This window comes from Chelonoidis abingdonii, unplaced genomic scaffold (genome assembly GCF_003597395.2).
Source record: "Chelonoidis abingdonii isolate Lonesome George unplaced genomic scaffold, CheloAbing_2.0 scaffold0536, whole genome shotgun sequence".
NCBI lineage: Eukaryota > Metazoa > Chordata > Testudines > Testudinidae > Chelonoidis > Chelonoidis abingdonii.
The window spans coordinates 24,179-34,023 of record NW_027424797.1 but is presented as its reverse complement, the minus strand read 5'-3'; the positions used below and the strand labels follow the sequence as shown (position 1 = coordinate 34,023).

Genomic DNA, 9,845 nt, shown 5'->3' with positions numbered 1-9,845 from the left:
GTCGCTGACCCCAGGCCGAGGTGTCCATGTTGTTGGGCTGCAGCCTGGGCTCTCCACGGGGACGGGAGCATCTCCCCTTCTGCAGCTGCCTCTCCCCTGGGAAAGAGGCTTGGGGCTCCCGCTCCCCACGGCCTCCTCCCTGCTGCCCCCACCCCTGGGGAAGGAACTGGGACTGGGAACCCACAGCCTCCCCCAGGAGTCACCCCCACCTCCAGAGCCCCCCACTGGGGTCCTGCCCTCTCTCTCCCGTCAGACCTGGCCCGGCCCAGGCTCCTCCCCAGCACAACCCTGATCTCTCCAGCCGCTGAGTGGCCCCATGGTGTGTCTGGGGAGTCCCTTCCCCCAGGGCAGCTGCTCTGTGCCCTGTGTCCCGCTCCCCCCAGCCAGAGCCCAGCAGGCCCAGAGCCCCCAGCCCTGGGGGAGCAGTGAGCACAGAGCCAGGGTGGGGGGCTGGGGATGGTTTATTAGGGTGCAGCAGTTCTAACAGCGCCCGGCCTCAGTCTGGCTTCCCCCAGGCTGCGGAGCAGCGTCCCCCAAAGGTTCCCCGAGGGCAGTGGGGTCAGTGAGAGGGAACATGGGACTGCGCTGGGGCAGGGAAAGGGTTAACGCAGGAGAGGTCGCCCCAGGGCCCTGCTGGGACAGAGGGGCAGGGACAGGTCCCCAGGCGGGGGCAGTGCGGGCTGAAGCTGGGAGGAGTGCGGGGAGCAGACGGGGACAGGAAGGGACCGGCCCCAGGTTCTGCATTCTCCGGGCTGGGCGAGGTGCTGGGAGAGACGGACGGATGGAAACTCCTGCCAGCCGGGGGATCTGACACCCAGGATCTAACTCAGGAGCCCTGCAGGGAGAGGGGAGAGAAATCAGCCCCTGGCCGTGGGGCTAGCAGGACGGACGGGGGATTTTCTCTGCCAGGCCCCAGGGCGCCCCAGTGACTCTGCCCGGCAGCTGCAGGGCTGGACGATGCTCGGCAGGACCCAGGACCCTCTGCCCCCAGGAGCAGCTCGGGGATCGGCCTGAACGGGGACCGAGGGAGCTGCAGTCTGCTCCTCCGCAGGGCCAGCGCCCCATTGCCCAGCTCCCCAGGGTTTGAACCGGGAGGGTGTCACGGGCTGAGGGGCAGAACCAGCCACCCCACGGGCGCCCCAAGGAGCCTGTGCTCAGTGTGGGGGGAGGGGAGTTTAATAGGGGAGGGGGATTGAAATTACCTGCAGGTTGGGGAACAGGGTGCCCTGAAAAACAAAGAGAAACGTGGTCAGAGCCCTGGGTGGAGGAAGCCGGTTCCTGGGGGTCAGAGCTCCAGCCCCTGCCTCACGGCATGGAACGCCCCCCACTAGGAACCCAGCCCCCCTCCAGCCCCCAGACCTGGGTTCCCCCGCCCTGTTATTGCTGTAAATCCCTGACCCAAAGTCCCTGCCTGGGGGAGGGGACGGAAACGCTCTGAGCCCTGAGGCAGGGGCAGCTCCCTGCACTGCGAGGGGTTGGGGTCTGTCCCATCCCAGGGGCTCAGACGGGGGAGGGGAGAGTGGGAGCTCCCAGCCTGGCCCCAGGGCCCCACACTGAGATCTCCCCATGGCCCCTGCTCTGCCCCTGTTCGAGGAGGGGGACGGTCTGACCCAGCCCCTGGCCCAGGAGAGGAGAAGCTGGGAGGCCCCTGCCAGACTCTGAGCAGCCCCCCACTGTGGCGGGGGGAAGAGGGGAGCCTGCAGCCAGGCCTGGATTCCCCTGCGCCCCCCCCAGCCCCATGACACTGCGTCGGTAACTATGTCGACTTAAGTGCTACACCTCTTGTGGAGGTGGAATTATTAAGTTGATGTAGCGGGTGATTTACTTTGTCAGGAGCACCATCATGGGGTAGATGCTGACCGAGTTCCCCGAGGGCAGCGGGGTCAGTGAGAGGGGACATGGGGCTGGGCTGGGGCAGGGAAAGGGTTAACGCAGGAGAGGTCACCCGAGGCCCTGCGGGGACTGAGGGGCAGGGAGGGGTCCCCAGGCGGAGTCAGTGCGGGCTGGAGCCGGACAGAGCGCAGGGAGCAGACCGGGACAGGAAGGGACCGGCCCCAGGTTCTGCATTCTCTGGGCTGGGCGAGGTGCTGGAGAGATGGACGGAAACTCCTGCCGGCCGGGGGATCTGACGCCCAGGATCTAACTCAGGAGCCCTGCAGGGAGAGGGGAGAGAAATCAGCCCCCTGGCTGTGGGGCTAGCGGGCCGATGGGGGATTTTCTCTGCCAGGCCCCTGGGTGCCCCAGTGACTCTGCCGGCAGCCGCAGGGCTGGGCGATGCTCGGCAGGACCCAGGACCCTCTGCCCCGGGAGCAGCTCAGGGATCGGCCTGAACGGGGACGAAGGGAGCTGCACAGTCTCCTCCTCCGTGGTGCCAACGCCCCATTGTCCAGCTGCCCAGGGGCTGACCCTGGTGTGGTGTCATGGGCCGAGGGGCAGAAGCAGACCCCCTGACGGACGCCCAGGCAGCCTGTGCTCAGTGTGGGCGGAGGCGGAGTTTAACGGGGGAGGGGGATTGAAATTACCTGCAGGTTGGGGAACAGGGCGCCCTGAAAAAACAAAGAGAAACATGGTCAGAGCCCTGGGAAGGGGGAGCTGGTTCCTGGGGGTCAGAGCTCCAGCCCCTGCCCCACGGCATGGAATGCCCTCACTAGGAACCCAGCCCCCTCCAGACCTGGGTTACCCCCCCCACCCCCCACATGTTATTACTGTAAATCCCTGACCCAGGATCCTGCCCCGGGGAGGGGAGGAAACGCTCTGAGCCCCGGGCAGGGGCAGCTCCCTGCACTGCGAGGGGTCGGGGTCTGTCCCACCTTGCGGGGCTCGGCCGGGGGAGGGGAGAGAAGTGGGAGCTCCCAGCCTGGCCCTGGGGCCCGCACTGAGATCTCCCATGCCCCTGCTCTGTCCCTGCCCTAGGAGCGGGGAGGGTCTGACCCAGCCCCAGCCCCAGGGGACTAGAAGCCAGGAGGCCCCTGCCAGACTCTGAGCAGCCCCTGCGGGGGAGGTGGGGGGGGAGCATGCAGTCAAAGAAAAAATGAAAAAGACACAGATTCCCCTGAGCCCCCCAGCCCCACATCCCCCAGTGCCCAGACCCCCCCCGCCCCCCGCCCGGAGCCGTCACCTTTCTTATTCTTCAGGTAGATGAGGAGTCCGGGCGCCAGGAAGATCAGCCCCAGCACGAAGCCCCCGACCCCCGTCAGCATCTTGCTCCTGGCGGAGTCAGACTGCGCCTCTGAAACAGGGACATGGAACGGGCCGGGTCAGAGCCAGGGGCCTCCGGGAGGCCGGGCTCCCATCCGCGCCAGTGACCAGCGCCGGCCGGGGCAGAGCCAGGGGCGTCTGGGCTGGGTTCCCATCTGCACCAGTGACCAGCGCAGGCCGGGGCAGAGCCAGGGGCCCCCGGGCCAAGCTCCCGTCCGTGCCAGTGACCGGCGCCGGCTGGGTCAGAGCCAGGGGCCTCCGGGCCGGGCTCCCGTCTGCGTCAGTGACCAGCACCGGGGTTGGGTCAGAGCCAGGGGCTTCCGGGTCGGGCTCCCGTCCACGCCAGTGACCAGCGCCAGCCAGGGCAGAGCCAGGGGCCTCTGGGCCGGGCTCTCATCCACACCAGTGACCGGTTCCAGCCGGGGCAGAGCCAGGGGCCAGGGCCTGCAGGAGCAGCTGTGGGACACTCTGCACCACGTCAGGGCTCCTCCTGTTCTGTGATCTCAGAGCTCAGCTCAGGCCCTGCAGCGCGAGGTTTGATATTCCTGCCCATTGTCAGCATGAACCAGTCTAGCCCTGGATGCTCCTGTGAGCCACAGAAATAGCCAGTCTCTGTATGAACCTTGCTCAGTTCTTGGGCTCAGTGACACCCTGTGGCAGTGAGTTCCACAGGCTAATTACACAGTGTGTGGGAAACGTCCTTCCTTTTACCGGGTGTGAATTTGCCCCTTTCCATTCCACTAAGTGTGTCCTTGTCCTTGTGCTGTGAGACAGGGAGAACAGACACCTCCAACCCAGGTCAATAGATTTGGGCTCATACAAGTGCTCTAGAAATTGTGAGTAGGGTTGATGCTTTTGCTAAACACAAGCATACATGTAAAAATATGGATGTAACTGTTCAAATTGTAGAAGAAAATTCCCCCTATAAAAGCAGTGTCCTTTTCCAAATTAGGCCAAACCTTATACTGCTAAAACCATTGAATCTCTGCTGCAACAGGAAATCATTTGTGCGTGTACTTCCATGTGCAATTCTCCAATTTGGCCAGTACAAAAACCAGATGGATCATAGCATCTTAACAGGGGGTAGCCGTGTTAGTCTGTATCCACAAAAACAGCAAGGAGTCCGGTGGCATCTTAAAGACTAACAGATTGATTTGGGCATAAGCTTATGTGCATAAAACCCCCCACTTCTTCAGATGCATGTACTGATGGTCAAAAATAAAATGAAGTGTCTCCAGCTGTTACAGCTGTTGTAACCAAAATGCCTAATCTAATTAATCTGTAAATCCCAAAGCAAAACGGTTTTCTACCGTTGGCACCTGTTGGGTTTGAATATAACGATAAGCTTTAGATAATGAGTTCAGCACTTCTGGAAGAGTGCTCCCAGCGTGGACATGATCAGCACTTTACCCCGAACCTAAATTCTCATGAGCGTTGAAGTGTAAGAAATACAGCAGCAAATGAATTCCATGATATTGAACAGTCAGCAAACCCCACCTCAACCCATTGCAGGACCAACTAACGTAGCACCCTGGATTTCAACTCCGCACACTGAGTATAAAAACCAGGAAGTGAAATTAAAGTTTTAAATAAAACTAAAGTTATCAAATACTTCTAAGTGCTCTGAGCAGGAAAATGGAGCTTTCTACGGAAAACTCCACCAGGAACCACTCCCGTATATTGATGGTCAATCCATGAGAGGGCAACAGACTAACACCATCTCTAGGAGGATGTGACTAGTATGTGGTACTTATCTTTAGGGGTTGTATGTGCTGTGACATTTAGAACCTTTGTTGGTAACCCTAATAAAACTGCTAAAAGACAGACGCTCGTGTACGTGTTAGGTGGCTATGGTCCCCTTATGGGCTCTAAATCCAGAACAAAGACAGAGATAACGTTGTTGAACTTGAGGCTGGAGCCCAGAGCTGAACCCACTGGAACATAATTTAACATGAAGCAGAACAAAAGGCTACAGTAGACAGCGCTTGAGTCTTTGGCTTGGGCTGGTATTCGTGGGGGGGCTGGGTGACCCAGCACTCTTACCCCAGTGCACGGTGAGGGGGCCCCGCAGGCTGATGTGCTCCACCTGGCACGTGTAGACGTCCCCGCGCCGGGGGCTCATCTCCCAGCATCACCAGGATCTGGAAGGTCCCAGTCTCCGTTCTGGAGCAGCTCCGTGGACACCAACCCTGGCTGCGTCTGCTCCATGCCCGTTCTTCAGCCACTTGATCTCGATCCCGAGGGTAAAACCCCGTCACGGAGCAAACCAGCAGGTGAGAGTGGGGCTGGGACTCCGATTTCATGGGGGAAAACTTTCACCTTGGCTGAACTGGGGTGAGAGAGAGAGAGAGCAAAGCTGGAGAAGGATCCAGAGATGGAGGGGGGCTCAGAGAGAGAACAGGTGCCCCCCCCCGGGAAATATCCCCCCCCGCCATATGCCCAGTACCTGCCTAGGGCGATGCTCTCCAGGGTGTGTGGAGTCCAATCCCCCCAACCATACACACGGCACCTTTCCAGGACAGGGCATCCAACCCCCTGATACACCTGGCAGCTGCCTGGGGCAGGGCACCCTGGATGTGTGGGTCCCATTCCCCTGTACATGCCCAGGACAGACAGGGCTCCCCACGGTGGTGTGTGAGTCCGATTCCCCAGCCACCCCCATTCCCCCCTCACTGCCCGGGGTGGGGCTGGTTCTCTGCTGCCCCCCCATTGTCCCAGGCAGGATCCAGCAGAAAGGGGCTGAGGGAGTTGTGTCTGTCACCCCCATGGGGACAGAGCCCAGGGACTGTCTGATGCTCAGGGCCAGGCAGGATGGGATGAGGTCTCAGCCCAGGGGACTGCCCCCCCCGCCCCCTCGGAGCCCCGCCCCCGCTCCTGGCCCCGCCCCCCGCTCACCTGTGCGGCCGACCACCTTCCCCACCTGCGCCGTCCCGTAGTTGTGCCGGCAGAACGTGTCCACCAAAGCCCGCCTGTCCGCCAGGATCGCCGGGTCCTTGTTCCAGTACTCGGCGTCGGGCCGCCCCAGCTCCGTGTCCCCCACATACACCCCCAGGTCGCTGTCGAAGTGCGCGATCTGCTGCCGGTTGTAGATGTGTCGGTGCAGGAACCGGACCCGCTCGGTGCCGTTGGTGAAGTGACAGCCGAACTTCGCCTGGATCACGACCCGCCCTGCGGGGGGACACGGGCTGGGCTCAGGGACCCGCCCCCGGGTCCCGGCATGTCCGTAACTGCGGCACAGACCGCAGGGGCCGCAGCGCAGAGACGGGGAGGGGGAGAAACTGGGCGGAGGCGGGGACACCGGGACAGGCAGGACGGGGCTCCCCGGGGCGCTGGGGTCCAAGCCCCCCGGATACACCCAGCACTGCCCAGGACGGGGCTCCCCGGGGCGCTGGGGTCTGACCCCCCTGGATACACCCAGCGCTGCCCAGGATGGGGCTCCCCGGGGCGCTGGGGTCCGACCCCCCCCGGATACATTCGGCCCCTGCCCAGGACAGGGCTCCCCGGGGCGCTGGGGTCTGACCCCCCCGGATACACCCAGCGCTGTCAAGGATGGGGCTCCCCGGGGCGCTGGGGTCTGACCCCCCCGGATACACGCAGCGCTGCCCAGGACAGGGCTCCCCGGGGCGCTGGGGTCTGACCCCCCCCAGATACACCCAGCGCTGCCCAGGACGGGGCTCCCCGGGGTGCTGGGGTCCCACCCCCCCGGACAGGGGTGGCGACTTATATGGGTCCATGGTGCCCATGCTCCAGCAATGTTCAGGGCCAGGTCTCTCCCACCGCCCGCACATGCCTCCCCCAAAGCATCCCCAGGCCCTGCCTGCTGCCCCGTCTCTCCCCCAAGCGTCCCTGCCTGCATCCTGGGCAGCTGCCCCGCCACGCTGCGCTGCGCTCGCTCACTGGCCGCCGGGCTACGGCTGCTGAGCCTGCAGAGGGAGGAGGGGCACATGTGATCCCCCTCCCCCGACACCCACCAGGAGACAACTCCGACTCGGGGGGGCTTCCTGGAGTCTGGACCCCAGCAGCTGGGGCTTGGGAAGCGTCGGACTCATGACACCCTGCCCCCCCCGCAGTCACCATTCCTGCTCCACCCCCCAACCCCACTGAGGGTGAGGGGCAGCAGCAGGGGAGGAGGTGCTCACGTGACGGCAGCTCCACCCCCGCCCCCGGCACCCAGCAGAAGGGAGATGAGGGGGCTTCCTGCACGTGAGCAGCTGGGGCTTGGGGAGGGTCATGATACCCTGCCCCCACTCCCGCCCCATCAGCAGTCACCACCCCTGCCGCAGGCTGGGCGAGGAGCAGCCCCATCCCCCCCGAACAAGGACGAAAAGTGTTGGCTGCCTCCTGAAGAATATCGCAAAAGAAGGGGCTCCATTTGGTTTTAATTTTAGAAAGTGTTTGCTCCGGAGGGTTATTGAGCCGAGAGTGCTGGGTTGTTTCTGTATTCAGAAGAGTATTAAGTTGATATTCAGTTTAAAAAGTTTTCTTACAATAGTGATATTGTGCAATAGAGGGAAACTGTAAACGCTTATTGTTTCCAGTCCAGTTTTACATTATTTAAAACAATATAGATTGGCTCACAAGGCAGGTGTGAGGGGAGGTGGGACTCGGACCCGGACCCGTTCTAGGCACTGCCAAAAATTATACAAACCTGCTGCCCCTGCCCCCGGATACACCCGGCGCTGCCCAGGGGCGCTGGGGTCCCGCCCCCAGAGTCCCACCCCCAATATACCCAGCGCTGCCCAGGACGGGGCTCCCCGGGGCACTGGGGTCTGACCCCCCCGGATACACCCGGCGCTGCCCAGGACGGGGCTCCCCAGGGTACCGGGGTCTGACCTCCCCCCCCAGACACACCCAGCATCTGCCCAGGACGGGGCTCTCCAAGGCGCTGAGGTCTGACCCCCCTGGATACACCCGGCGCTGCCCAGGACGGGGCTCCCCAGGGTACCGGGGTCTGACCTCCCCCCCAGATACACCCAGCATCTGCCCAGGACGGGGCTCTCCAAGGCGCTGAGGTCTGACCCCCCTGGATACACCCAGTGCTGCCCAGGATGAGGCTCCCCAAGGCGCTGGGGTCTCTACTCACTTGGGAGCTCCATGCAATGAGCCAGGTGGGTTCTCAGCACCGTCAGTGTCACTAGCAGAGCCCCAGCCCAGTGGCTCCCAGCCCCCAGGATCCAACCTGCCCCCATCGCTGCTCAGGAGGGAGAGACCTGGAAAGTAATTGGGACCCCCCAGACTGAGACCTTCTCTGCCCAGCTCTGAGCACCAGCCCCGGGACGCTGCCCACGGCCCCGGGGATTGGGCACCCCCCAGCCCATGGGCCAGGCAGCATCGGGGCTGGGCAGCATCATCAGTCGCCAGGCAGAGCCGGCCCCAGCAGGGCTCGGTTCCCTACTTCTCCCTCGCAGGGGGCAGAGCAGGGCCTGGGGTCGGGCTGCAGGACTCGCCTGGTGCCTGCCATGGCCCTGGGGCAGCTGGAGAGCAGGGCCGGCCCAGGGACCAGCCCCCACCAGAGCAGGGCCCCCAGCAACAGCCCTGGGACCCTCCATCCCCTTCCCCTGGTGCCTCAACCCTCTGCTGCTGGATGTGGCAGGATGGGTGTGGGGAGGTGTCTCTGGTTTGTCTGGGTATATTTAGCCCCAGGGGACGGTTTGGGGCTGGCCCCACAGGGAGAAGTTCTGAGCTCCCCCGTCCCCCACCTTGGTGCGCAGGACAGACTCCAGGGTTTTTGCCACCCCAAGTGGTGGAGGAAAAAAAAAAAAAGCTGCAATCGCAAGCGGCACCCGGCAGTAGGTCCACTGCCGCTTTCTTCTTCAGCGGTAATTCTGCTGCTGAAGAGCCGGACGTACCGTCCCTCTCCATTGGCCGCCCCAAACCCCTGCTTGCTGGGCTGGTGCTGGCCCTGTTGGTAGGTCTGAGCCCTGCCCCCCAGGCACCCCACCAGAGCAGGGGCTCAGTCTCCATGGGTCAGGCACAGCTCGGCCTCCCAGCTGCTCCCACCATTGATCTCCCTAAGGGGCTTTTCAGGCTCCCCAGTCTCTGAGCCCCTCCCCCTCTCTGCTGCATTCACCCCCCACCCTGTGGGGCAGGGCCGGACCAGTGTCCCCAGGGCCCAGCTGTGGGGGAGGCCCAGAGGAGTCAGTGACTGGCCCAGGGTCACACACAGTCTATGGCAGGGCCGGGAATGATCCCAGGGCTCCTGGGTCGCAGGCCAGCCCCCAAACTAACCCTAACCATAACCCTCTCTGGCCTCTCCAGTCCCCAGACCCCCTGCCAGGCGCAGTGTGACCACCCAGTGCATTAGTGGGGGGAGAGGGGAGTTGGGCAGGGGACAGGGACCAACCTTCTGCACACGGCCCAGAACAGATGGGCTGGGGGGAGGGAGTTTGGTCACTAACAGCAGATCGGAGCCGGCAGCTTCTGGGACAGAGCCTGTGTCCCATCCCACACCTCTGGGCCAGCCAGTCCCTGCCTTGGGGCCACATCCCCTAGAGGGAAAGGCCCTGTGCCCCAGTGTCCCATGGAGAATTCCCTTGTTACCTGTCTGTGCCCTGGCCTGCACTTAATGCTTATCCTGGCAAAGATCTGTGCTGAGATCCGTGGGTCAGCATGTGACCCCTGCAGGGAAGAGCTCTTAGGATCAGGGG

The 9,845-nt window shown here is 63.1% G+C and overlaps 1 pseudogene; it reads right to left on the bottom strand.

The window, feature by feature from the left end:
* Positions 1–1,883: 1,883 nt before the first annotated feature.
* Positions 1,884–8,449, bottom strand: LOC116830957 (HLA class II histocompatibility antigen, DR beta 5 chain-like; annotated as a pseudogene).
* Positions 8,450–9,845: the final 1,396 nt, after the last annotated feature.